Here is a 24,259-nt window from a genome sequence, read left to right on the forward strand (position 1 = left end):
CAGATGCAGCTGTGTTGTGCAGGACCCCAGTTTCCTCACATGGGCACATGGCATCTTGCCTGCTCTCTGTTTGCTGGCTGACTTCACTATTGATAAGTCTTTCGCTCCCGCCATACCAGTAAGATGGTTCCAGCTGGAATGCATTATACATTCACAAGTATTTGACCGCAAACAGTGTCTGGCAACACCCAGTACAATGAAATTCCGCCGGGACTATTTATTCCTGGGAAACCTGGCCACAGTGATATCGGGAGATGAACTGAAAGGAGGCAAAATGTCAAAAGCCCATGTGCTGATCAGACTCAGTGTTACAAAGTGGATTTCTTCACAACTCAGCTGTACACAGTTCAGCACAGAGGCCAAAGGATCTAGCTTGTGAGTAAACTATTGACTTTTAGCATGCTTAAATAGCTTTAATTAAAAGAAGCTTGACTGTGAGCTGCAATAATGTTGAGTACATAGATATTTGCTTCAATGTTCTAACTATTACTATAAGTGCTACTATTGAAGAGGTACTATCACAGTTAAAAATATTTGTCAAAAGAGTTTAGGTGGTGTCTTGACAGGGTACATTACTTAGGTAGGTTGGGTTTTGGGGTTCCTGTCAAAAGTTTCTCCACCTGTGATGCCATTTTAGTCTTCATCCTCTCTTCCCTCTCACCTCACAATTTCTTCTGATTTTCAAGTTCCAGACGTTTCAAGGGTGCATGTCTTGATTTTACCACCATCCTCCAAGCCATTACCATTCTCGACAATCCTACTCTTGTTCCTTTCTCTTTTCAGAGATCCCTAACAGGCAGTGGTACAGAAGCTAGAAGTGCAGAAGGCAAAAGACACTGATATTGTGGAATTCTGTCACTTATCCTCATGCTCACAACCACCAGCTCAGATACTGACACAACAAATAATGTAAAAGATACCTAGGCTTGAGATCTGGATGTGGTAATATACTGGATAGTGAATTGCAGCATTTCAGGAGGTAAGTCTCAATGCCAGCTCACCGAAGATCAAGATTGTACATACATTCTGCTGCAGAAGACTGAGGTAAGGATTTGAATTGTTGGTATACAGAAAGCTGCTGATGGGTCTGAACACAGAAATGGTTGATGTACTGTCAGGTGTCTAAGAAACTATGCTTCCACACTCAAGGAACATGGAGGAATCCAGCTCCAGTTTTGCACATGGTTTTGTGATCAGCTTGAAGCCCATCCTTTCCATTTGACACTTGATGCCTCAGGTTCCATTGCAGCAGAAGCCACCCAATGTCATGAGTGTTGCAGTGGAAGCTCAAACTGATGCTCAAGCTCAGCTTGTTGACTTGTAGGCTCTGGCCTGTATCCACTGCTGGCTGCAGCTACCAGTACACATAAGGAGTGCTCATAATGTCACAGCAGTTCACCGATGGGTGCTCCCAACAGATTACTACATTGCTAAGGAACTACCTCAGAGGAATATCAGTAGCTCTTTTGAGCACACAGTTGCTCTTTCCTTCAAGATGACAGCCCTCTTCCTCCCTTCTCTGCCATCATGCCTGGCTTCAAGTAATAATGTTTGTGTCTTTTCTCATTGGCGTAAAATCAAAGCCTGAACGCTGAGCATCAAGGCTGCTCAGCCATGCATCCTGCAAGACCATCTGCAGCCTCCCCACTGAAATTCAGCCACCTTCCACCACTCATGCTGCAGCCCCTTGGGGTAGCACTGCATAGGGACATAAGGACAGGAAAAGACACACTGAAGAACAGGAACAAGAATGATTATACTACAGAATATTGGATGGATTGTTTGATAAAATTGGTTTGGAATGATTGTTTTGTGTGGGGCTTTTTGATTAGCTTTGTGACCAAGAATTTACTACTATTAACATCAACGGAGGAATAGTAAGGTGTAGGGTTGTGGTAAAGGGGTAATTGCTTTCACTTGGACCGATGTTGGATACTAAATCACTGACAGTCCAGCTAGAGAACAGATAGGTTAAGTGCCTCCTGCCTTCTTCATCTTCCTCCTCCTTGGCTGTTTGCTATGGGCCTAGTGGAAAGGCTGTGCCCTCATGATGGTAAGGTTATTCAAGGCTCCAAAACGTCGAATCTCCTGTTCCCTGGATGCTGCCTGACCTGCTGTGCTGTTCCAGCAATAAAGTTTCAACTATTCAAGGCTCCAGCCCAGCACATTGAAACGTGCCATTGCAAGTGTTATAGTATTCTTCTTATGGGTGCAGCCAGTGAAAGTGTTGTTTAAATGCCTTAGTTGTCTACTCAATTGCATTTTGTACATCAGGAAAGCTCTTTTGGTATGCATCCTGTTCCCATGTGTGCGAGTTATGTCCTAGAGTCATGAACCAAATAACTTGCTTTAGAATAGCCCCATTTTTCCAGAAACCATCCTCTGGTCTGTCAGGGTTGTTCAGATGGCGATGATCCAGTGGGTTGGCATAACAGTTGCCAGCATTATGAGACTCTGAGCATGGTCACCTTGAGGGATGGGAATCCTTTGGGTCTCTGAATTGACATCAAATGTTTGCAAAGTGATTTATGCAGTCAGCAGGATCCTGCATCTTGGGCAAGCCAGTTATCTTGGTTAAACCTAGTGTTCACATCACCTGCTACCCTCTTGAAAGGGAGAATGCAGTGTACTCGCTCTTTGTGGGGGTATCAGTGACTTCCCTTAGACAGCAACTGACAGGGAACTCAAGATGTCAATCCCAGTTTGGAAAAAATCCTACGCAAAATCTTGAAGTCACTGTTTTCTTTCCAGTCACTGTCAACAGCTGGTATTGCTCTGTTGAGAGTCTGCAGGTGGCACCTTTCAGCAGTAAAACAGAGGTGGCATACACTGTTCATTGCTGAGATTGAGATCAGAGAATTACTGTTTGAGGATCCTCGATCCTACTTCCTTGTCTATGCCACCTCTCACTGTCATGCCTCTGGCCATGGGGGTCAGAAATTACAGTATGCATTTGTTGGAACAAGTATTTTGAGCAGAATTGTCCAAAGGTAAGAACTAAAACCTTTACAATTTACCATATCAACCCTATAGATATAGACTATATCAACTTTAAACAGTACAAATGTGTAAGTATTTCTGCAAGCTCAGCACAAGCTGAATTCAGACAGTAACTAACCTGATAGCAAAATCAAAACAGGAAATGTTGGACATATACAGTAGGTCAGGCAGCAACGTTCAGATTTACGACTTTACATCAGGTTAAGACCTGAAGCCTTAAATTTGATTTTTCTCCATAAATACTGTCTGGCCTAATGAAGTATTTCCAACATTTTCTGCTTTGATTTCAGATTTCCAGAGTATTCAGAAACTTCCTTTTATAACCTGAAAATGATTGATTGTCACCCCAGATAAACTTACGTAATGCTAAGAGGGTGGACAGTAACTGGGGTTGTGAAGTAAAAACTAACACCACTGGAATCAAGCTAATGTTTCAGCCTGACATAAATCAGAATCTGCTAACTCTGCACACTGCTGTGCCGGCCTCCAGCATCTGTGCTAATAACCTATCCAAAGTGGCTTTCGGTATGATCCGTACTAGAACTGGGTACATACAATGGAGATATTAAAAAAACTACAGTAATATCAAAAATGCAGACACAGGAGGTTAAATTTTGTAGTTTATGAAATAAGTTAATGCAGGCCATCTCCCATCACCAAGTCACCCTTTATTTGCATGTACATTCTGCATGACACTGATCCCAGCTCCCTCAGAGCCAACTCCTAGAGTGAGCAGAACCCCTGACACTCCTGTTTATATCCGTCAGCCAGGGCTCATTTATTTGACCAGACCATCATTTCCAGTCAGGGGACCCATACCCTCTGAGGTCACCTGGCTGACCTTGTTACAATCCGCACAGTTTAGATATTGTCACATAATCACAATGACTCTGAAATTCCACTATGAATAGCAATTGGTTTGAATTTAGTAATACCACTGGGTAGAATTGTAGCAGATTTGTCAATCGTAATTGGAAAATCTTGGATCTACATTTTTATTCGGGAGAAAGTGAGGACTGCAGATACTGGAGCTCAGAGTCGAGAGTATGGTGCTGGAAAAGCACAGCAGGTCAGTCAGCATCTGAGGAGGAGGAGAATCGCAGTTTCAGGCATATGCCCTTTATCAGGAATGGCATTCCTGATGAAGGGCTTATTCCAAAATGCCGATTCTCCTGCTCCTTGCATGCTGCATGACCTGCTGTGCTTTTCCAATACCACTCTCTTGACTCTATCTTTTTATCACAATAGCTAAAATATGTTCAGAGTAAGAGCTTAAGGGAAGCAGACTTCTGAAAAATTACAGTAAGGTTACAAATGCAACACTAATTTCTCATTGGGTAACAGCTTTAGATATTAAAAATCTCTCTACATGCTTAAAAGAAGGTTATCAAATAAAATTTAACTCCAAACTGCAAAACAAGATACTGAAGCAGGTAACCAAGATTTAAGGGTGATCTTGAAGAACGGAATGTAGGATATTCCAGTCATTAGGGCCGAGACATGTGAAGTCATTTCCATCATTGGTGAGGTGAAGGAAGTGAGAGAGAGAAGCAAAATTTTTCCTCATTCAAAAAGAACAGCAAGTTGATTTTTTTAAATGTAAGACAAGCCTTATTGCAAGAAAAAATATAGGGGGTTCAGAAGAGAGAAACAGGAAAATCGGGAACTCTAATCCAAATAAGATTTTATGGAAATTCAGGGCTAAGACTCTATTTATCCAGTCCTTCATCATTTTCCTGCTAGTGGTACAGTGTCTTGGATATTCCGAGAATTTGTGAACCATAGTCTTTGTTCAGATGAAAGCTACCTTTTGTGGAGAAGGTCACAGTATTCCAAAGTCTTCTTTCTGAGGCAGAACAAGTTAGCATTGTACAGTTTAATATCTTGATACACAGTTCTTCACCCACATATGTCAATGGTTACCTAAGTACAACCATAACAGGATGAATTTCCATAATAACTGTAATTGCTCAATTAGATTTTACTTAATTAAGGATGGAAACATTATGTGCATATGCAGTAAAGTTCCCCAGCTTGTAGAGGTACGTTGCTGGAGAACATTACAAATGACAAAATCACAAACAGCAAATATGAATCACCAATTTCACCCCTCCAACTTGTTTCCCTAATTCTACAATCCTGACTACTTTGCATCAAAATCCTACAAAATCATTCACAGCTTCAGGCAAAGCTTTTGTGTTTCCCTGAAAGGCACTAAGAGTTGCCTTTTTTTAAACATTTCAGCATCATGAACAGTATTAAAGGGTTTGTTTCTATGGGGCTGAAGATGTGGCTTAAAGTTCTTTTGGTGGGCTATACCTTCAAGGTTGCAATGGTCCCCTGGTCTATTTGTTGGATGAATGAAGTTAAATTTGGGAATAAAATCAAAACTTCAACATCAGAATGGCTATCGTTTTATCCATTCATTTCTTTATGGGACATGGATTTCGCTGGCTGGTCCAGGATTCACTGTCCTTTCCACTTGGTCATGAGAAGGTAGTGGTAAGGTGCCTTCTTGAACCACTGCAGTCCATGTGCATCAGGTCTGCAAGGGGATGTTCAGGTATGTTATTAAGGTTTAATAGGACCTTGAGGAACAAGACATGTCTTCCCAAATAAGCCCTGACTTCAAGAAAGGAATTTTCAAACCAGTCATGAAACACAGTTGCTAACACGGACTGCACAGTTTGCTTTCTAAAGCATTGGTTGATACAATTTGTCTTTTCCTTGAAGGCCTTGAGGGCTTTCTGACCCAGCCATGATCTTATAGAATGGTGGGGCAGGTTTGACAGGCTAAAGGGTGCATGGCATGGCGGCTCATTGGTTAGTACTGCTGCCTCACAGTGCCAGGGACCTGGGTTTGATTCCTACCTTGGGTGATTGTCTGTGTGGAGTTTGCACATTCTTCCAGTGTCTGTGTGGGTTTCCTCCCACAATCCAAAAGATGTGCAGGTCTGGTGAATTGGCCATGATAAATTGCTTTCGTCGGGTGGGATTGGGTCTGGGTGGGTTACTCTTCGGAAGGTAGCTGTGGACCTGTTGGGCTGAAGAGCCTGTTTCCATACTGTGGGGAATCTAATCTATTTCTGATGTTCTTTTAAACCAGCATGTGTTTACACTTAAAATCAGTCACACTGGAACACACTAACAGCATTAACCTGTCCTTTGATGCTTTAAGTCCAATGTTCTTTCTTTCTTTGAGTTGTAGATCCTAATTGACATTTTTTTTCCAGTAAAGATTGGTTTTTCTTGTGATAGATACCTGCTTTAGCTGTACTGTATATCCTTAATGCATTTCTGCAGAGTTTTTGGGAAATTTCCAGCAGCTGCAAGTCAGTTGGTGCACCTCACCTGACAGAATTCACACAATGAAGAGCTAATAGTGAACTGTACTGCCTGAAAATCCTCTGAAAGGTAAAGGGGAGCCTTCAATGCCTCCTCATCATCACTATTTTCATGGTGGCACCAATACTATCTACAACTTTTTGTGTACTCATACAATTCAAGTGTCTTGATTCCAGTATTTGGGCAATTTATTGGCACCTGTTTTTGATACTGGTTCAATCTGTCTGTTAGGTAACTTTTCCAATTCTTACAGGGATGAATATTTCCTACTCATGAAGGTCAGCTTAACAGTATGATTAGCAGAGTCTCCAACACTGTCCCTTATTTTATCTTTCAGACTGCCTAATGTGCCTAATTGGAGATTCATTAATACTATATTCCCTGGCCAACATGAAACCAGACCAGTATTGTCACTTTTTCAGAAGTGTTATCACTTCTGTAGGTCATTTGCTGCTTCATTCTAATGCACTCATTTAAAAAAAAATATTAAAACCTAATGATGCCCCATACTGTATGTATTGATACTAATGATGCCAATAATGAATAGAACTGCTCAGGACAATGACTTACAGTGCAGACCACAGCTAACTAAAACCACAAATTACTGCACTGCTCAAAATTGTTCCCCAGCATGCCACATGGCACCTGACGTGCACAGAATGCAGTTTGCAAACCTGGAAATAGTGTGGTGCATCAATTCTTCTGTACTTGCGGTCTTTTTCAGGGCTGTTTTAATTTTAAGTCAACCTGTTTTGGTCATTTCCCATCAAAAGTTTGCCTCTCAGTGCTGTAGATTTGTGGGAATTGCCGCCATGATGGTTAGTATGCTACACAGAGGTAAAAATGTGGATAAGCGAATTTGAAAAAAATGAATATGTGAGTAGTGGCAGTTTACTGTACTGACAGCAGAATCAATGATAGTGCAGCAGAGAAAGGAATATTCACAGACTATTAGAAAATTCTCTTACATCCCAGAATTATTTGTCATTAAAGTTGGTGACTGTGATAACTATATATAATAAGTAACTCAATTTGCAATCATTGCATTTGACAATGGCAGCTCTTCCAAGAGTATGAAATCTCTAAAGAGAGCGAATGAGGAATGTTCTGTACAGGGAATGCTTCTATCTCTTAACAGTGCTGCATTCTTACAGCCAAGTAAAGTAGATTGTAAGAAACAATTGGTGAGGCTACCCTGCCTCAAAAGGTGCTTGTGGCTGATATTGGGTCTCTGATACTGGGAAGTGAAATACCTTCCAGCACAAAGATATTTTCTCCTTAAACTGTACACGAACAACCAAGCACTATGTGTAACACATACATATGTTATAACTGAGAAGCATGAGGAATGATCTGTTTTCCATCCTTGGTCCTACATAAATTAGGAGACGCATTCAAAGGTTGGGTGTTTTAGTGTTTTTAAATATATTTGCTGACATATTGTACACACACCTGAGAGGTCAGATGCCTGTGGAATAGAAATGATGGCATCCCCCTGGTGCATTACACCAAATTACACAATTAGAATAACTAAGAAATGGACTTGAGAATTAGTAACAGGCTGCTCAGCACCTCAAGCTGGAGTCATCGTATCATGTAATCATTAGTGAATTCATTACTCCCACTACGCCAATGGCCTTTCATCTCCTTGCTTGTCAAAAACTATCTGCCTCTGCCTTAATTATGTTCTTTCACCACCTTTTGAGGAGGAGAATCTCAAAGATTTGTAATAATTTGTGAGAAAAATATTGTCCTTATCTCAGTCTTAATTGGATGATTTCCTATTGTGGAAGAGCAACCCCTAGTTCTAGATTTTCCCGCAATTGCAAACATCCTTTCCACGTGCATCCTGTCAAGATTCTGTATGTTTCAATTAAATCGCTCCTTCCCCTTCTACATTCCAATGAATGTGAACCTAGCCTGTCCAGCCTTTCTTCATAAGATAACCCAAACGTTTCAGATGTTAGTCTAAAGCACCTTATCAGAATTGCTTCATTTACATCCTTCCTTAAAAAGGCGACCAACACTGTACACAGTACTCCAGATGTGGTTTCACCCATGCTCTGTAAAACTAAAGGATAACCATCTTACTTTTGCATTCAATTTCCCTCACAATAAACAATAACATTCTGTTAGTTTTCCTAATTACTTATTGTATCTGCATTCTAAGGCTCATGCACTACAATATCCACATTCCTCTCAATCTCAGAGCTCTGCAATCTATTTATGTCTTTTTATAACATCCTTGTATTCTTTTCATAACTTGCTCTACTACTTACCTTGTGTCATCAACAAATCTGACAACATACCTTCTATCCCTTCAGACTCCAACCTGAGTTCAACACCATTCCAATTCTCCTCTGCTTCCTCAATAAACTAGACAGTGCTAATTCCCAGTGTAAGCCAGCGTGGGTATCTGGCATTGCATCTTACTGATTGCTTGTCGCAGCCTTCAACCAACTATATCTTTAGCACAATGTCCTTGCACTGTCTCTGGTCAATATCCTCCTCAATCCATCACCTATACAAGTTGTTAAAAGCAAGCCAGTAGCCTCATCATATCATCATGCCAGCTCTTGAATCAATACAGACATCACTGCAAATCTCCAACACATTACTTTTGAGCTCAGGGACACCAATGGCTTGCAAACATACAGACAAGGAGTTAACAAGGAGTTGAAATCAGCCATCTGGACCCAGGAGCCTGCTCAACCATTTAAGATCATGACTGATGATATTGTAACCTCAACTCCACATTATTGCCTACTCTGGATAACCTTTCAACCTTCCTTACCAAGAATCTGTGTACCACTGTACTAAAACTATCCAAGGACTCTGTTTCCACTGCTTTTTTGGAAGTGTATTCCAATGACTCACCACCCTCTGACAGAAAGAAGAATCACCTAATCTCTATTTAACTGAGTCACCCTTATTGTTAAACAACAGTTCAAGCTTTTCTCATCAGAGGGAACACATTTCCACAGCTCTCAAGGCTGTGCACAATCTTAAGCGCCTCAACCAAATCATTTCTTACACTTGTGAGCTCCATCAAATAAAGCCTAACTTGACCAAAATTTCCACATCGGACAACCCACCCATTCCACGTACTAGTCTAGTAAACTTTGACTGAACTGTTTCCAATGCATTAACATTCTTCCTTAAATAGGCTGACCAATACTGCATACAGAGCTGCAAAGTTTGTCTCACCCATGCCCTATATAACTGAAGCGTAACTTCCCTATTATTTTTATTCAATTTCCCTTGCACTAAACAATAACATGCTATTAGTTTTTTCTCATTTTTTGATGTACTAAGCTTTTATAATACATGCACCCAGATCTCTCTGTATTTCAGAGCTCTGCAATCTTACACCATTTAGATAGCATAATTATTTTTAATTCTTCCTGCTGAGATTTTCCCTCATTATATTTTAGTTGTCAGATGTTGCACACTCACTTGGCCTACTTATATTCTATTGCTGCCTCCTCATGTCATCTTCACATGTTACTCTCCTACTCACCTTTGTGTCATCAACAAACTTGTCAACCAAATTTGTTCCCTTGGCATTTGGGCCCAGAGATTACACACCTGCTGAGGATATGCTGCCCAGAAGTAACATAGTCTTCCACAGCTTGAACATCTGAGGGCTTTGAGATCAAAGGAGTGGGAATGAGGAGGGATGGAGCAATATTCAGTGAAGAAGCATCTGGTGATCCTCTGTGTGACTTCTCTATCTGACGGGTTGCCTGAGGCAACCTGCCTTCTTGAGAAGAAGGGACATCTTGAGTGAGGTTGAGGTCTCTCATCCTCATCTTGGCTTGTCATTGAGCACCTTTAGCTGTAGCAATGCAATTCAGACCCATGTGCTTATCTGGCACATGCAGGAGGGAAATCTAGACTTGCTGAGTTCACACAGACCTCAGTTTCCCTGTTGCAATGGCTTCAACAGTGTACAAGTTGATGGAGTGGACACAAAATGCTTTTGAAAATTGTGTAAGGAATGTGTAAGTGCAGTGATTTGAAATCTTTTCACATGTTCCACTCTTTAAATGTAAAAGATTACAACTGTCAGTGAAAGTTTAAAACAAAACCTCTTGGCTGGATTGTTTTGTTGAGAGGCATAGATAAAGTAAAAACATAGCATCTGGTCATTCAGTTTCAACACATCTCTTTATTGATATTTCATAAGGGCTACCATTATGATAGAATAAATGATTGTGTGAACTTCAGAATCTACAATTATCTTGTTCAGGATGTTTTGAGTTTTCCCTTTGATTGACAGCTTAAAGAAATTGTGAATAGATTAGTTTTCTTCTGTGTATGGTCTGAATAGAAGTTTGTTTAATAAAGGATTAATCACTTGTGAATTAGAATATTTGAAAAGATATTATGAATAAGATTTTTTTCACCATAACGTATGTAGGAATGAGAGCTACATTAGATTGTTCAGTTATTTGTCTTATCTCCACATGGCTGCTGAGGTCGATGCATGATGAATTTTGGGTGGGGGGCAATAGAGGTGGCATAAAGTGTATGAGGAGTCGTGGCATTAAATGTGGACATGAATTGATAATGAGCTGGCACAAATGGTATGAGGGGCCATGGGGTATGTGTCCCAGGAATTGATATTAAGTGGGTATGGAGTGAATGATGGGCAAACATGGAGCAAGGATCTGTCGAGGATTGACGGGTGAGATTATAGTTGTTTGAAAAAAAGTCATAAAGTCCCCAAAAACCAACAAGTGCCATCTAATAGGGATCAGCTTTCTAAGCAGCATGCTTTGGCACTTGCTCAATTTCATCCCTAACTAGGCTCTGTTCCTGCACTCTATACTCTAACACAAACCTGCCATCCACCCCACACAGAGTGAAAATAGTTTTGGACTAATTTTTACTGAGCTGGATGTTTGGTGAGTTGGCAAATTTCTCAGTTCTGCAGCCAAAATCTGGTCAATAGATTTTAGTGATGCCAATGGTAATGAAGGGAATGTTGCTTTGTCTTCTTAAAGAATTTTCTAATTGAATGTGTATAATCATGGCATAATCCTCTGGGACATTATGTCTAGCTAACCTATTTGCATTATAATATATTTCTATGCAGCATTTGCAACTTTTTTTTTAAACATTGATCTAGCAGCCAAGGACCACTCAGTCGAATATGGATTTTACAGAAAGGCACTATGTACAGTGCAATATCCAAGAGGTAAATTATTAAGATTCAAAACAAGAAAGTGTTTATCCAAATCTCCAATAAACATTTTTGCAACTTTTTCATGTTTCTAAGTGTAAGATGAAGTTGGCTAGGTGCAAATAAACAAATTGTGTATGTGAACATAGGTCACAAATGTGAAACAAAGCTTTAATAAATAAAAAAACAAGACAAGAAAAGTTTTGATTTTAAAGATAAGGACGTAGCCTTGTGAGATAGTTTAAATATAATTGAGACTTTGTGAATTAGTTTTTATAAAATCTCATTATTTCCATGAATACTTTGTATGGTGGCTGCGTGAGGCAGTTTAAGCTTTCATTTCTTAGCTCTGGGTTTGAATCCAGGCAAGACAAATTCACTTTTTGCCAGACTGTAGAGGTCTTGTGTGAATAATGTGAACCAATTCCTTATGGGCATGGGCCCTGGGACACAGATGGCATGAAATTGACACTCACACTTACAGAGGATGTTAGTAATTGAAACCTCACACAGTAGGGTGTGTGTGTGTTTTTTAAATATAGGCACTGAGACTTTATGCTGTGTCTAATTCAGAGCATAACTGATCTATGATTTGCTTGTTGCTTACAATGGATACAAAAGGTATTGTATTTTCTATGCTTCCATTCGTTACAATTAGTCCAACAATTAGTTGCCTGAAAACAGTTTCATTCAATAAGATTTATGTGTTGTATTAAATGATATTTTCTTTGTAAAATATGTGTACCAACGACTAATGTAATTTGACGTTAGGCTGTGAAATACGTCAACTTGTTTCTGCTGTCTCTTAATTCCCAGGAACCTTCTGTTCTCAATGCTACCTACACTTGTGATTACAAATGGGTAGCCTACAGAAAGCTGAGGTTATTGAGAAACCGCAAGATTGCTTATAACTCTGGTCATGGGGTTGTGGAACAGGAGGGTCATCCTGCAGGGAGCTTAGAATATCTCACAGGTTCCCTTCACTTCCTGGGCCTCATTTGAATAAGGCCTGATAGCCAGCTGTCTGAAGAAGCTGCACTTCGAAAGGAATGTTCTCTGCATGCAGTTATTGACAGTCCATGCTAGCTCTGGGAGGCAGGGGTAAGTCTGGCCTAGAGGGGCTCAAGGACTCACTTCAGGGCCTAGGAACACTCATTAATTAAAATTGTTAATCACTGAGTTTTGTATCAATTAAAACTATAGGAAGACAGAATAATTTCCATTTTGGTGGGATGAATTGGCTTTGCTGTAGTGGTATTATTTTTGCAGTAAAATAGTTAGTAGCATAAAACAGTGATTGATGGAATCAGTAGAGTATGTGATTCAATTCTCAGACAGACTCATGGAGTACAGACAGATCGCAAACTCAGTAGTTTGAATTGAGAACACTGCAGTGGCCTGCTGATTAATTGTTATCTCCCATTGAGCTGAAATGAAATTGGCTGCCTGGTGTTTTAGTAAATGACTAGTCCTTAAATCTTGACTGACTGCTTCTGACCCTTATCAGTAATTTTAATAGAAGTTGTATGAATGCTGTTTCTGGTGACAACATAAAAACATGGTGGGGGTGGAGGAAGGGAGGAAGAGATCATCTTACAAGATTATAACTGCATCACTGGCACAATCTGGAATTGAATAGACAACATAACCAGTACAGATTAGCTGAAGGGGATAAAAACTTTCTGATCAGTAAGGATCAGCTTCAGTGGAGGTATATTGTGGCAAAAAACAAGCAGTGTCCCATCACATGCTATATGGAGTGAAGGGAAGAATTTGTTAGGTCTTGATGTGAGAATTGACATTGTCACTGTCATTTTGATAAAACCTAAGAACCACTGACAACCCCTGGCTAAATACCGCGAAGCTGTGCAATGATGTACAGTGTCTGAACAAAACAATTGGTAAAAGTGGAAAACTTTGAAGTTGTAAAGTAATGTTGGTAGATGTTTGTGAAACAGATGTACAGGTTAAGTATATTTACCTATATTGTGAAAGATGTTTCCTTCCAAAGAATTGTGCATGATGCAATAAAGAGCTTACATTTATGTAGCATCTTTTATGATTCCAAAGCAATTAAATGTCTTGATAATGAGTCACTTCTGTAACCGAGATAAACCTGACATTCATATTGTTCACAGTTAGTTGCTGCAAACAACAAGGATATACTTTCTGGATAGCTGTTTTTGGTGTTGATTGAAGGATAACTATTGACTCGATATAATGGCTGATATAGTTGCTGTTGCTTTGCCTCTGGTTGTACTTTGATTTCTGCGAGACAACATTGCCTTCAGGTCAGGATGCCTGCTTTGGGAATATTTGGTTAGGTGTTGGAAAACATGTGCATTTTTATCAAGTTTACAATCTTTTAAATGCTGATAGTGTTTATCTGATGATTTTGATGACATCACTTCATTAAGTATGTTAATAAGGCTGAAAATGGCTATTTAAGTAAAAGGACAATGCATTATCTAATATCATGTTATTATTTCAATTCTTTTTTCTTGTTATAGCAGATGAGTGGACTGGAAGCTGTAAGAGAAAAATCATTCAAAAGAAACTTTTCTTCAGATACAAAGGATCAGTGGTCCTAGTGTGGAACAATGGTGATACCCTCGGTGAGTAACACATCCTGATATGAAATAATGAGGCTGACCTCCATAAATAAGAGCGAGTGTAAAGTGATAGTTGTAATCGGAGTAAGTAATGCAGTCATGGTGTGGAACGATGATAGTATTGACTGGGTGGGTGCATGGTCAGTGTGAGGGAAGCATTGACTGAGTGAGACAGAGCTGATGTAGTATTTCTAGGAATTTGGTTGAAAGTGGGAATTTGGTGTTGAGGAGGAAAGAGATGCTTTAAGTAACGTTTACAACAAAAAGTAAAGTCGTTGAATGGGGACTTTGGAAAGAGCAGGGTAAGGTGCTTCTTTTTCTTCTACTCTTTCCCAGTAAGTTCATTGTTTGGTTTAAAAAAAAACTGTTATTAGAGACTGTCTTTAAATTGCTGTAAATTAGATTACTTACAGTGTGGAAACAGGCCCTTCGGCCCAACAAGTCCACATCGACCCTCTGAAGAGCAACCCGCCCAGACCCATTCCCCTACACCTAACACTATGGGCAATTTAGTATAGTCAATTCACCTAACCTGCACATCTTTGGACTGTGGGAGGAAACCTGAGCACCTGGAGGAAACCCACGCAGACATGGGGAGAATGTGCAAACTCCACACAGACAGTTGCTCGAGGTGGGAATTGAACCCTGGTCTCTGGCGCAATACTAACCACTGTGCCATCGTGCCACCCTTTGTTTTTAAAGAAGTAGCCACACTTGCATTTAATTGAGAAACAACAGGAAATGGGAAATTTAGGACCAATATAGGAAAGTATTATAAGTCACCGAAAACAGAATAACTTAAGGGAAATAAATTTAAGACATGGCAGCACAGCTTGGGTGAATGGAATATTGGCTTGGAAATTTTGGGAAGTCATGGGTTAACTGACCACATGCAAGAAATGTTGCCCGCCCTGGGAACTTGAACTCTGATTTTAGGACCTTCAGCAGAGGCTGGAGTCACTATGGTGCATCCATAAAGCTGACAATTATATGGATAACACATTCGGAGAGGTGGTCACACTACAACCTCAGGATTTGAAAGCAAGTCAGAAATGGGTAATCACTGAGCAGTCCAAAAGAGACAGCTACATAATGCAGGAGTCCTGCAGGGTCCTGTTCACAAATCAGTTTTCTGTTTTGAAAATTGGTGAGGATGCTGGTTCCTCAAGGGAGTTCAGGCAGAGCCAAATTTCTGACTCAGTTGTATGTGGGAAAGAAGAAAGGAGGTTCAATAATGCTGGGGAATTTGTTAGTTCGAGGATCAATCAGATATTTCTGTGGCTGTCAATGTGACTGCAGGATAGCATGTTGTCTACCCGGTGTCAGCATCAAGGATCTCACAGACCGGCTGCCAGATATTCTTCAGGAGGAGCGTGTACACGTTGGGACCACTGACTTAGGTAAAAAGAGAATGAGGCCCTATAAATCTGGATTAAAGCAGTCAGGTAGAAAATGAGCAAACAGTACCTCAAGAGGACTACATAGAAGTGAGTGAACAAATAGAAAGATGGGAAGTGAATGAGCAGCTAGAAAAATAGTGCAGGCTGAGAGCTTTCTGGAACACTGGGGCTGGCTCTGGGGAAGATGGCACCTGTACAAGTTGGACAGATTGTACCTGAGCAGAGCTCAGACTATGTTTTTTATGGGTTGTTTCGCTAGTGTGGTGAGGAGGGCTTTTAATTAACTCAATAATGATGTGTGAACCAAGAGAAATTATTACCAGAGTTCACAAATTGGTCGAAGACAAGCCTGGAGAACAGTAAATTAACAAGTAAAATTGGAGCCCTGAAGAAACTACTCAAGTCTAAATCAGGGATACTGTGCATGCAGGAATATATGGAGCATAGAAAGTAAGATTGAAGATTTACGGGTGCAGAAGGGATTGTGCAAATTAGATGTTGTAGTGATAACAGAGATGTGATTCAAGGAAAGGCAGTTTGGATCTTAAGCATTCCTAACCACAAGGTGTTCAACAAAGGTAGACAAGGAATGAACAAAGGAGGGTAGCAGTATTTGTTAAGTAAAGCATTCCAATGTTGGAGAGAAAGCATGTCTCAGAAAATTCAAGGAACGAATTGACCTAAAAAGAGCTAACGAACAAAAACATTGCAGTTACATTGCTCAATGTAGTCCATAGACTATCAACCAAGGAAGGCTGTAGAGTAAGGAATCTGAATGGAAATCTCAGAAATTCCAAAATGCAAGGAGCAAGGGTATGCAAACGCTGGGAATTGAGATAAGTATGGGTATTTAGGCAAGTGGGGGGAGGGAAGCATTTTTGGGTCTTGTTGTGGCTATTTTTGCAAGGGGCTGCTTTGTAGTCAAGGTGTTATTGGTTACATCAAAGAACAGATCTCGGTGAATGTCAGGCCTTGTTGAGGAGGCTGAGAAGCAACTAGGGAAAGGTAAGATTTTTCTTTACCCGAGTCCACTAGTTGTTCAAGGGACAGTGAAGGTCCAGTGGAGTGGTACGGTCCTTCTGGACATTTGGAAATCTAGTGCAGATTTGATGGGCTGAATGACCTCAGTCTGAACCATACCATTATGAATAATAGAGTGGAGTTATCCAGTAGCCTAACCACAATGAGTAGTATTGTTCCAATGTAGATTAATGGTTGTAAACTTGATCAGTAAACTGTTTTACTATGGAGTGACGGTAGTAATCGTATAGAGTAATACTGTTCCAATGTAGAATGATGGTCTAACCTTTATGAATTTGCTGTCCCAGTGAAATGACACACCTTTGAGTTGTCCGAGTTAAAATAATTACTCAGCTCTGCATTAGGTAGTGAAAGATTTCATCCAATTGTAATTACAGTGAAGTAGTTTCACAATGTGAGTGTTTGCAGAAACATGCCTGAACGCATTACCACCAAAAGGATTGTGGGCTTTTTAACACCTTGGGTGCTTTACAGTGTTTGAATCGAATAATTTTATACAGTTTCAGGGACTGATTTTATTTCGCCCATGGGGATTTTATTACATATTTTCAAGTATATAATCACTGGCCCTCATTAACGCTACATATTGTTCCATGTAAATGAAAGTTCTTTTCATAACAAATTTGTATTAAGATGAAATAATCCCATTCAATATGTTGATATTATGATTCAAGTGGTACCCATCAGCCACATTCTAAGGTACCACTGATCGAATATCAAAAATACATTTAAGAAAATGGTAAATGATAAATATTAAAATTAAAATATATAACCTTTTAATGAAAATTACACCCATTTGATTTGTTTCAGAAAGTAACAGAAGTGAATGTTGAATTGCAATTCTCTTCTTCAATTTTATGAAGTGCTGTTTCTATAATTTGTAATTGTTTAAAAATGGCAGCAATCTTCATAGGAATAGGAGTAGGCCATTCAGCCCTTCGAGACTATACTGCCATTTAACAAGATCATAGTTGGTCTGTGGCCTGACTCCATGTAATCTACACTTTGGCTCATGTCTCTTAAATCTTGTGCTTACCAAATATTTATCGATCTCAGGTTTAAAATTAACAACTGACCTAGCATTCCCTGCCATTTGTGGAAGACAGTTCCTAACCTCTATGACCTTTTGTGTGTAGAAATGTTTCCTAACATCTGTCTTGAATGATTCGGGCCTTAATTCTCAGACAATGCCTCCAGTTCTAGAATCCCCAAACACAGAAAATAGTGTATCTGTAACTACCTTGTCTTTCCTGATCATACCTTGAAGACTTCAATCAGTGTCCCCTTCACCTTCTAAATTCAATTACATTTTGACAATAACAAATGGTGGATGGAGATGAGGAAGCCCATTTCAGTTATTTCAGTCAGAAGGACATGTTCCCTCCATTGACATCATGATTATTCAAGAGCTTGTTTGTAGTATGCTCTGGTTTTGCCTTTTAAACTTTTAATGTTTGGGTTTATTTCCTATAGTCATATGGACATTTATAATAACATAAACCTTTTTATTAAAATTTGTGTATAAGATCCCAAAGAAATTCTGGTTTTGCTTTGTTGTTAGATGCTCCTTCCGTCATTGATTATTAAAGACATAATTTATAAAGTTCCATATCTCAGTACAAAGGTATAATGCTGTTTCAGTTTTCCTTCTATATATAAGTATTAAATCACTCCTTGGGACAATGTATCACAATTTCCTTTCCACACACACAAAAAACACATCTTCTATCTGTTGTAAGCACATAGCCCATTATAGGTTTGTAATGAACCCACCTGAGAGGAGGGCAAGGCAAAGAAAGTGAAAGAAATGTATTATAATTTAATATCATGTTTAATAATCCCATTAGTGTCATCTGACTATGAGTGTAATAGTTTTCAGCATGGTGGCTCAGTGTTTAGCACTACTGCCTCACAGCGTCAGGGACATGGGTTCGATCCCTGCCTTGAGTAACTGTGTGGAGTTTTCACATTCTCCCCGTGTCTGTGTGGGTTTCCTCCGGATGCTCCAGTTTCCTCCCACAATTCAAAGATGTGCAGATTAAGTGAATTGGCCATGCTAAAATGCCCATAGTATTCAGGGACATGTAGGGTAGATGCATTAGTTAGGGATAAATGTACAGTGATTGGGAATGGGTCTGGGTGGGTTACTCTTCAGAGGGTCAGTTTAGAGTTGCTTACTGAAGGGCCTGTTTCTACACTGGAGTGATTCTGTGATCTATTTGTGTTGCGATCGAAAGAGTTTGCCACATGGTCAAAATCTTTGTTTCTCACGATGCCCAATTTTTCTTTTTTTCCTTAATAACTGAAGGGAAAATTCTTCCTGCATCTCAACGAGAGGTTAAATTATTTAATTTCAAACTTCTGCCAGATAATCTGTGTAGCCACCTGTCTTTCCAATCTTCAACTATGTAGTATTCATACCTGCCAGTTCAGAGACACAACAGACACTGTTGTGGATCTCCTCTCATATGGTAAGAGAATAGACTGATATTCAGAGCATTATGTATCCCCACTTGGTGGCAGTGATCAATTGTAACTGTGGTTATCTCACCATGATACTGCAGTACTAAGATGGTGGGTTTGTAACTGAAACCTGCTCCAATGCATGTATGTTTTGATAAGTAACAAACTGTCATGGACTGGAAATAGATTTCAGCTTGGCATTACTATCAGAAAGACAAGTAGCAAACAAGAATCTTAATGAACGAGAGGGTGAGAGAAGAAAGAAGATGAAAAGCAATGCTCCAGATAACCAATAGCAAGCCTAAACTTATAGCAGTGATAGAGAATTGCCTCAGACCACTTTGCCCTCATTTAACCAAGCAGCCAGCCTACAAGCTTCTGTTTCTGACTTGAAGTTAAAGGAACCAGACAACAGAGGAGCTGGAAATGAATTGAGTAAAGCAGCTTTCAAATGGCATTTGATTTAAAAATGATGAATGCATAGTCACCTTTAAATGATACTGATTGAAACTAAAAGATATAAACTAAAATGTAGATGATTGAGTTCACTGTGTGCATTTTGCAACAATCTAAATGTAGGCTTGCTGTCTTCTGGCTGCTGTATACGAACTTTATTAGTAAACCATCCTTGATAATATTCATTTCAATATAATTGAATTACTGCAAGGTTGCAACACAGAAAGAAGCCATTTAGCCCCATTTATCGCCCTGCTTTTTTTTGCTTCAGATTATTTTCCAATTTTCTTTTGAAGACTATGCATTGCAGGATTGGCTGCATTAGTCTCTGGTGTAAGGACTAATCCACCCTGTACATCCATGTCCTGCTTTTGCACCTCCCTGTGAATCTGAATGTTGTCCCTTATAACTGAGACCACAGGCTCCTCTGCTGTGGGGAAGTTCAGCGTGTCCCTGGTCCCCAGTGGTCCTCTGTGTGCCATTGGCCTGCAATATTACTGTGTCAACCATCGGTGGGGGTGTCAGTGTTTGGAACTCACCAGTGTGTAATCCCACACCATGCACACATATGTACTGATATGTCATTGACTTTGCTGCTGGTGATTTGAATAAATTTACCTACTGCTATTGCACATGCCTGTGCATCTGGACATTGTCCCTCGTCACTGAGTCCACAAGCTCCTCTGCTGTTGGGACGTTCAGCAGGCCCCTGGTCTCCAGCAGTCCTCATGCTGTTTCATGAAATAGTAACAACCAACAATCTCATCCATGGAGGTCACAGGCTTCTCTTCCATGGGAAAAAATCAACTAGGAGAAAGTGAGGACTGCAGATGCTGGAGATCAGAGCTGAAAAATGTGTTGCTGGAAAAGCACAGCAGGTCAGGCAGCATCCAAGGAGCAGGAGAATCAACGTTTCGGGCATAAGCCCTTCTTCAGGAATGAGGAGGGTGTGCCAAGCAGGCTAAGATAAAAGGTAGGGAGGAGGGACTTGGGGGAGGGGCGTTGGGTATACGAAAGGTGGGAGGAGGTTAAGGTGAGGGTGATAGGGCGGAGAGGGGCTGGGGGCGGAGAGGTCGGGAAGAAGATTGCAGGTCAAGAAGGTGGTGCTGAGTCCGAGGGTTGGGACTGAGATAAGGTGGGGGGAGGGAAATGAGAAAACTGGAGAAATCTGCATTCATCCCATGTGGTTGGAGGGTTCCTAGGTGGAAGATGAGGTGCTCTTCCTCCAGGCCATGTTGCCATGGTCTGGTGATGGAGGAGGCCAAGGACCTGCATGTCCTTGGCGGAGTGGGAGGGGGAGTTAAAGTGTTCAGCCACGGGGCGGTTGGGTTGGTTGGTGCAGGTGTCCCAGAGGTGTTCTCTGAAACATTCCGCAAGTAGGCGGCCTGTCTCCCCAATGTAGAGGAGGCCACATCAGGTGCAGCGGATGCAGTAAATGATGTGTGTGGAGGTGCAGGTGAACTTGTGACGGATCTGGAAGGATCCCTTGGGGCCTTGGAGGGAAGTGAGGGGGAGGAGTGGGCACAAGTTTTGCATTTCTCTGCGGTTGTAGGGGAAGGTGATGGGAGTGGTCTTTCCGGAACGCTGATAGGAGAGGGGAGGGAAATATATCCTTGGTTGTGGGGTCTGTTTGGAGGTGGCAGAAATGACGAAGGATGATACGATGTATCTGGAGGTTGGTGGGGTGGTAGGTGAGGACCAGTGGGGTTCTGTCCTGGTGGCGGTTGGAGGGGCGGGGTTCAAGGGCGGAGGAACGGGAAGTGGAGGAGATGCGGTGGAGAGCATTGTCAACCACATCTGAGGGGAAATTGCGGTCTTTAAAGAAGGAGGCCATCTGGGTTGTTCGGTATTGGAATTGGTCCTCCTGGGAGCAGATTCAGCGGAGGCGAAGGAATTGGGAATATGGGATGGCGGTTTACAGGGAGCAGGGTGGGAGGAGGTGTAATCTAGGTAGCTGTGGGAGTCGGTTGGTTTGTAGTAAATGTCCGTGTTGAGTCGGTTGCCCAAGATAGAAATGGAGAGGTCTAGGAAGGGGAGGGAAGAGTCTGAGATGGTCCAGGTAAATTTGAGGTCGGGGTGGAAGGTGTTAGTAAAGTGGATGAACTGTTCAACCTCCTCGTGGGAGCACAAGGTAGCACTGATACGGTCATCGATGTAGCGGAGGAAAAGGTGGGGGGTGCTGCCAGTGTAGCTGCGGAAGATGGACTGTTCCACATATCCGACGAAAAGGCAGGTATAGCTGGGGCCCATGCGGGTGCCCATGGCTACTCCTTGGGTTTGGAGAAAGTGGGAGGATTGGAAAGAGAAGTTGTTCAGAGTGAGGACCAGTTCAGTCAGTCGAAGGAGGGTGTCAGTTCAGAGTGAGGACCAGGACAGAACCCCACTGGTCCTCACCTACCACCCCACTAGATACATCGTATCATCCTTCGTCATTTCCGCCACCTCCAAACAGACCCCACTGCCAAGGATATATTTCACTCCCCACCCCTATCAGCATTCCAGAAAGACCACTCCCTCCGCGACTCCCTCGTCAGGTCCACACCCCCCACCAACCCAAACTCCACTCCCGGCACCTTCCCCTGCAACCGCAAGAAATGCAAATCTTGCGCCCACACCTCCCCCCTCACTTCCCTCCAAGGCCCCAAGGGATCCTTCCATATCCATCACAAATTCACCTGCACCTCCATACACATTATTTACTGCATCTGCTGCACCTGATGTGGCCTCCTCTACATTGGGGAGACAGGCCGCCTATTTGCGGAACGGTTCAGAAAACACCTCTGGGACACTCGCACCAACTAACCCAACCACCCTGTGGCTGAACACTTTAACTCCCCTCCCACTCCGCCAAGGACATGCAGGTCCTTGGCCTCCTCCATCGCCAGACCATGGCAACACGACGCCTGGAAGAAGAGCGCCTCATCTTCCGCCTAGGAACCCTCCAACCACAAAGGATGAATGCAGATTTCTCCAGCTTTCTCATTTCCCCTCCGCCCACCTTATCTCAGTCCCAACCCTCGGACTCAGCACCGCCTTCTTGACCTGCAATCTTCTTCCCGGCCTCTCCGCCCTATCACCCTCACCTTAACCTCCTTCCACCTATCACATTCCCAACGCCCCTTCCCCAAGTCCCTCCTCCCTACCTTTTATCTTAGCCTGCTTGGCACACTCTCTTCATTCCTGAAGAAGGGCTTATGCTCCTTGGATGCTGCCTGACCTGCTGCGCTTTTCCAGTAACACATTTTTCAGTTCTCTTCCATGGGAAACAGGCTTATCTGTGGGTGGATGGATACAACTCTACAAGAAGCTGGAGGCATTAATGCCATGGGTTAGTGATGTTTGACGACTGCCTGGTTAATGTGAGTGTTGCAGTGGAAGGACAAGTGGTATTATTCTGCATGGAGACAGTGAAGTCTGCAGATGCTGGAGATCAGAGTTGAGAGTGTGTTGCTGGAAAAGCACAGCAGGTCAGACTGCATCCGAGGAGCAGGAAAATCAACATTTCAGGCTGGAGCCCTTCATCAGGAATGTTCGGCCATGGGTGGTTGGGTTGATTGGTGCGGGTATCCTGGAGATGTTCTCTAAAGTGCTCTGCGAGAAGGTGTCCGGTCTCCCCAATGTAGAGGAGACCGCATCGGCAGCAATGGATACAATAAATTACATGTGTGGATGTGCAGGTAAAACTTTGATGGATGTGGAAGGCTCCTTTGGGGCCTTGGATGGAGGTGAGGGGGAGGTGTGGGCGCAGGTTTTGCAATTTCTGTGGTGGCAGGGGAAGGTGCCAGGATGGGAGGGTGGGTTGTTGGGGGGCGTGGACCTGACCAGGTAGTCACGGAGGGTACGGTCTTTGCGGAAAGCGGATAGGGGTGGGGAGAGAAATATATCCCTAGTAGTGGGATCCGTTTGGAGGTGGCGGAAATGTTGGCAGATGATGCGATTTATGTGGAGGTTGGTGGGGTGGAAGGTGAGGATTGGTGGATTCTGTCCTTGTTGCGGTTGGAGGGGTGTTGTTCAAGGGCGGAGGTGCGGAACATTATTGAGATGTGTTGGAGGGCATCTTCAACCACGTGTGAGGGGAAATTTCAGTATTACTCTGCAGTCAGGACATGGATGTCTCTGCATCCCTGTAGGAATAGCCTCCTGCTTTCTCCTGCAAGGATTCTGTGCTCATATGAGATGAGGATACAGATAGTGGGCACCACTCACTTTTCCAACATAGCTCTTCCTTTTTATGAGCTGTGTTCTCCTGTAAAGACATAAGGGGGTAAATGAGTAAGACACAAATGGATGGCACAGCTGTTAGTGACAGTACATGTGGGGGAAATGTGTTAATGTGTTTCAAGTGTGTAAGGAAGCAGTGCAAAGGACATGAAGGGTTCGTGGTATGGGAAGTTCAGGGTAATGACAGCAAATGCGTGGTGGTATTTCATGCAATGGAGGGGCTTTCAGCGTGTAAGAACTGGTAAGAGGTGGTTGCAGTGGACCAGATAAATGTGAGATAGTAGACAGCAGAGAAATGCACTTGCCCTGGCAGACCAGAAAAGGTCATTCATGCACTACTGTCTGGTCCTCCTCACCCGAGAGATGGCACTGATCTCCAACCAGGCTGGCATGAGATGGTGGTGTGGCTTCCTCTGCTTGTCCTCTGCCAGAGGTCTCCCCTTTTCCCAACCATCCTGATCAGAAGGACCTCCGGGTCCCTCCCTGTGATGCATGGTGCCAGTCTCCCATTTTGACATCTCTGCCTACTCCTT

At 42.1% G+C, this 24,259-nt stretch overlaps 1 long non-coding RNA gene across 1 annotated transcript in view; it reads left to right on the forward strand.

Annotated features, from left to right (window-relative positions):
- The first annotated feature begins 241 nt into the window (after window positions 1–241).
- The window catches only part of LOC148150623 (uncharacterized), a 352,668-nt gene continuing 328,650 nt past the window's right edge, over window positions 242–24,259 (forward strand). The window contains exons 1-2 of the long non-coding RNA XR_015751865.1: window positions 242–375; window positions 14,044–14,148. This is a non-coding gene — a long non-coding RNA (uncharacterized LOC148150623). The remainder of the gene's footprint in view (window positions 376–14,043; window positions 14,149–24,259) is intronic.

Source organism: Chiloscyllium plagiosum, unplaced genomic scaffold (assembly GCF_037043375.1).
Source record: "Chiloscyllium plagiosum isolate Xiang-an unplaced genomic scaffold, Cpla_swu_hap1 HiC_scaffold_3, whole genome shotgun sequence".
Taxonomy (NCBI): Eukaryota; Metazoa; Chordata; class Chondrichthyes; order Orectolobiformes; family Hemiscylliidae; genus Chiloscyllium; species Chiloscyllium plagiosum.